The sequence below is a fragment of the Lepisma saccharinum genome, chromosome 18 (genome assembly GCF_977018435.1).
Source record: "Lepisma saccharinum chromosome 18, izLepSacc3.1, whole genome shotgun sequence".
Lineage (NCBI taxonomy): Eukaryota > Metazoa > Arthropoda > Insecta > Zygentoma > Lepismatidae > Lepisma > Lepisma saccharinum.
In genome coordinates, this window is record NC_139246.1 from 27,074,492 (window position 1) to 27,079,559 (window position 5,068).

Sequence of the window (5,068 nt, forward strand, 5' to 3'; positions counted from 1 at the left end):
GACATTTGATTTAACTTGCAGTTAACTTACATGCTATCTGGGTCGTAACGTGAGCAGTAACCTTCTGTTGGGACCTTGTTCTCACTAACATCTATGTAATACATAGGGGGTAATGGGACTTTGTGATCACTCTGTAGGTTAGAAAAAGTGCTTCAAACAAGAGTGACATCTACACGATGAGATTCAGTCCAGATATAGATGTTGGTACTCAACATGAAAATATCTACATCGTGGTTATTTTAATTAAATCTTTAGAGGTACAACAAACAATTCTTTAGAGTTGTTGACTATTGAAATAGCAGTTTCTAGGGAACTTAAAGAAAGTTTATTTTCTCCTCGAAAACTACTGTAAGTGAGTTGTACTTGAATTTCGTATTTCAAAGTATGAGCATCAGAATTTATTACAGAGGCAAGGTAGGAATTTGAGGGGAAACAATTATTTTTCAATTACGTTAAAAAATGTGAAAATGACAAAAGACGTAAATATTGATTTTCCAATTAGTTGAATTCGTTTACACAAAACTTCTAACAAACTATTTTGAAATGGATATTACTTACCCAATTTATTATTAAGAAAATAGACAATAATATTTTGAATATTTATAGAATATTAGAGCCCATTCACACAAAACGTTATATTCTAAACTTTTCAAATAAGCAAACATATTTACTCGTTTCCCTTCCTCCAATAATACACTCCGATATTTTGAAAGGCATTGAGAGCATTGAGGAACCCAAAACATTGGCGAAAGTCATGTATGCAAGTGCACAAGACATGGCCAGCCACGTCAAAAGTGTGCAAGTCTAGTGTATAATTATGACATGCTTAAATATATTAGTGACTAAATGATATTAAATAATTTTGTCTCTGTTACAGTTATTCAGCTACTGCTAGCAATGAGATTTGATCAAGGTAAATACTTCACATTTTTGTGCATTATGATTGTCATGTTGTCCTGTCCTCTCATTACATATACAGGGTAATTCAAAATGAATGGTGCAGTGCAAGTTTACACAGTTATTATGATGTAACTATTTATGATAGGAAATCAAACAAGGCCTGAATATAAAGAAAAACTCTGGAAGTTTTCTTCTCACTAAGTGGGCTTATGCTGCTTTGCCGCTGTTCCACCAGGATGGCTAGTGACCAGTAGAAGGTGTATTGTGTGTTGGAGCTATCAAGAACTGATTTTCTCACAATGGTGAAAAGAAATTTCCACATGCGTTTTGGTAGTAATGCACATGTTTCACCCTTCCGAAAGATTTGCCAAAGTTACAACTGTGAATTGTTAGTGTCTTCGAAACTATGGACAATGACTTGCTGTCTCGTGCATAGCATGTACTTGATTATCGTTTGGATGATTGCCTCATTACACGTGGTTCCCGTGTTGAATCTTTGTAATGTGAGTAAAATTTCCACAGTTTTTCTTCATGTTGATGCCTTGTCTGATTTTCTATCATAAATAGTAACCTCATAGTAACTGTGTAAAGTTACACCACTCATTTTGGATTACTCTGTATATTTAGTTCCTTTGATGATGGAGGGCTGTGTAGGGCATATGAGTACCAAACCTAAGTTCGATTCCCAGAGTGGGTGATCCCAGGTGGGAATTCTCATGGCAATGTCCCTGTATAAAGTGCCTCTGGGGATCACCCAGTCCCCAATCAATGTTCTGGAGGCAACCTTGGGAGTAAAGGCAACTGGAGTATGGTGCTGATGTCATTACCTCCACTGTAGCCAAGATGGAGAACATGTGGGTCTTTCTTCCAAACCCGCTACATGCCATCACAGTACAGTTCAATGCAGTGGGGATATCATTAGTTTTATCGTTGAAGGTGCACTCTAATATCTTATGCTACAAAGTGTACTTCTTTTCTACAATGTCAGCTGCAACAGGTATTCACTGTTTAACGTAAATCATTAAAGTATTTTCTCACTCAATCCTTAACTTGTATTTGTATTTTTGTTATTTGAAGTCACATTTCTGCTACTTTTGGTTAATCGTGATGATTAAGCAAAATTTATGAAGGAACACTCACAAAAAACATCCATGCTCAGGTTTGGATTCAAACATGGGAGCTTTGGAGGCAAGCTCAAAAGTCGACCACTTAACGTACAAAGCCCTTTCATTAATTCTCAGTTACATAACTAAATATACGCATCATGATGAATACACAATTCTTCAGAACAACAGAAAAGAAAGTTTTGTTTAACTTTTTTTCTCAACATGAAGAATGTTCATGAAGAGAAGTGACAATACTACTAATTGGTTGCAACCTCAGTCCTCCAATTGGCATACTATATTATGCTCTTAAACTATCATTTGTTAAGTTTTAAACCTCACAAAATTTTAGAGCTTGACAATCGCTAGTTTCTCAGATATTGACATTTTAGATCTGGCTCTCGGAACCAGACAGGTGAGTCAATTGAGTTAATTTACATTGCAGTGAGCTATTATTTGGTAGGTCTATCAATTTACCAAAATTTGTATTTGTAGCTCTGGTAGTTTTTTAAATACTGACAGTTACAGTGCTCGAAGTGGTGTGGGAGAAGAAAATTCATGTACAGCATCACCTCATGTATCCCCATACTTGACCAAGCATACCCTACAATCGAAAAATTTCCACTTCAAACACTGGATAGTTCACTTGCATGGACACAACAATGACCATTGCAAAAGGGTATTATAGCTTATGTATGTGTGCCCAAAATATTACAGAGACGTTACTGTAAACGTTAGTAATTCAATAATTAAGGTGCAAATTATTTGGATAATGTTGATATTCTTCTATTCTCTTTTCCATGAACAATAAACTTCTTACCCAAAGACATTCCACTACGTAAGTACTTTCTCTAAGATTTAAAGATAATTCAGTTAGTGTCATTTAAACAAATTTTACAGCACAAAATCATTAATATATTTTAAATTTAACAATTATGGAAACAAACATTTAGTTTAACTCTTATTTTCTAGATGTCTAAGCTATTGTGGTATTACTAATGGGTAATGTTTAAATTTGTGATGTCATTGTTCATAACCATTATTTCATTTCCATATTTACAACCATTGTTACATGTTTTAACTATTTTACAGTTACTCAAACATTATACTGCCTGAATATTACACAAGGTAAGTGTGGCAATCTCTTATTTATTTAAAATGTTTCTGCAGTGAATCCATCACTAGCAAGCAATCAGCATTAGCTTGAAATGTGGTGTAAATAAAATTAAATTAAATTAAATGCAAGAGGATATTTCATAGTTGATCTTGAAACTAAAATAAACAAGCGAATTTAAACCTTATTGCTATATCTTATAATTGAAACTAGGCTTCAATATAAAGAAAATTTATATTTAAGGCTATTCTACACACAATTTCAATGGCAAATCTTTCAGTACATTGAAAAAGGATTTAGAAAAACATATTAATATAATCAATATTTCTTTAATTGTCTATTTCATGTCCTTTACCATGCTGGAATAGAACCTGTTGCATGTAAGTTGCTTTTCCACATTCAGTATTTTATATTACACCATAAATGTTGCCACATATGATGACCGATGTCTGCACAGGCAGAAAGAGAAATTCTACAGGAGACAGGCTAGAGAGGTTGCCAAAATTCCTGGTGGCCAAGCCTTTGCTATGAGCAGCTTCAATACAAGTGACTTGGATTGGCTATCATAGTCACATGATTCTCCACTGTGTGCAGTGTATACAGATCCATAGGACATCATATGCATGGGCGTCCGGAAGGGGGGGGCAATGGGGGGCCGTGGCCCCCCCTGGAAAACGAAAGTCAACCAAAAATTACATATTTCACACATATAATTTAATTTCAGCCACAATAATGTGGGTTAATTATTGCATGAACATGATAAATTCAAATTTAAGCAATGTTTTTTGAGGGATGAACACTATTATTGGGGAAAATATGCCATGTTGGCCCCCCCTGGAAAAAAATACGTTCCTTGCCCCTCCCTGAAAAAAATCCTGCGGACGTCCATGATCATATGTGGTGAGCTGTATATGGCAAACTCGTACTTATGTTTTTAATAAGGCATTCATTTCTTTGAAGAAAGATCTGTTATACACACACACATCCAGGTTGTTTTCTTTCAGAGGATGAAGACAAAAAAGCTTAAAATGTGGGAAACTGTAAAATCCAGAAAAATGTATAACATTGTAATCTATTGGAACCATGACAGTTGATTGAATAATGCAGGTAAATGTAAAATCAGGGTGTGTGTGAGTGAGTGGGTTTGTTTTTTGTAACAATTTTTTGTTGCATTCAATATACTGTACATATGTATATACGAGAGTGGGACCGAACTCTACCGACAAATTTTCACAGGCTGTTCAGGTATGTTGTCTGAGTGTTTTGATATGAGGAACCCATGGTCTCTGGTTCCTTAATACAGACTAATAGTATTTATTTCTTTTGTGTGTTCAAACTCTACTACCTTTGTGTATGTCTACATGAAATTTGTTTAATTTCTCGAGCTAAACTACCTTTCCATATGTTTCTTCTGGGGTCATGTGAAGAGTTTAGTGTACGAGACTCCAATGCCACTCCCATGGACCTGGTTGCCAGGATCATCACGGCTGCTGAAGATGTGTGTCAATCTCCTGGGATATTAGAGCATGTGTGATAGTCCATGCTGTGTCAATGTACAGTTTGTCGTGATCATGGCGGTCGACATTCTAAACATCTGCTTTAAAGAAACAGTACATACACAAGTACAAGTTTTGTCCTTTTTTTACTCATGTAATATTTTGTATTGTTTGTGTTGCTATCTTAGATAGTACAGAAGGTGATGAGTAGTTGATGAATTTTCCTCTGTAATCTATCAGAACCAAAGGACATAATACAAGTATAACACATCAACATCACATTACTCTGTAATAAGGTACAGGGCACCATGGGTTCATAATATCAAAACACTCAGCCTCCCTGAACAACCTGCGAAAGTTTGTCCATAGAGTTTGGTTCCACCCTGTATATTTTATTCTTTGTGATTCAACTATGATGATTTTGATATTCACAAGAAAAATATACCATCTTTGTT

At 35.2% G+C, this 5,068-nt stretch overlaps 1 long non-coding RNA gene across 1 annotated transcript; it reads left to right on the top strand.

Moving 5' to 3' along the window:
* The first annotated feature begins 877 nt into the window (after positions 1 to 877).
* Positions 878 to 3,131, top strand: LOC146002683 (uncharacterized). The gene is made up of 3 exons (XR_014443736.1): positions 878 to 913; positions 2,830 to 2,841; positions 3,096 to 3,131. It is a non-coding gene; the product is annotated as an uncharacterized LOC146002683 (long non-coding RNA).
* Positions 3,132 to 5,068: the final 1,937 nt, after the last annotated feature.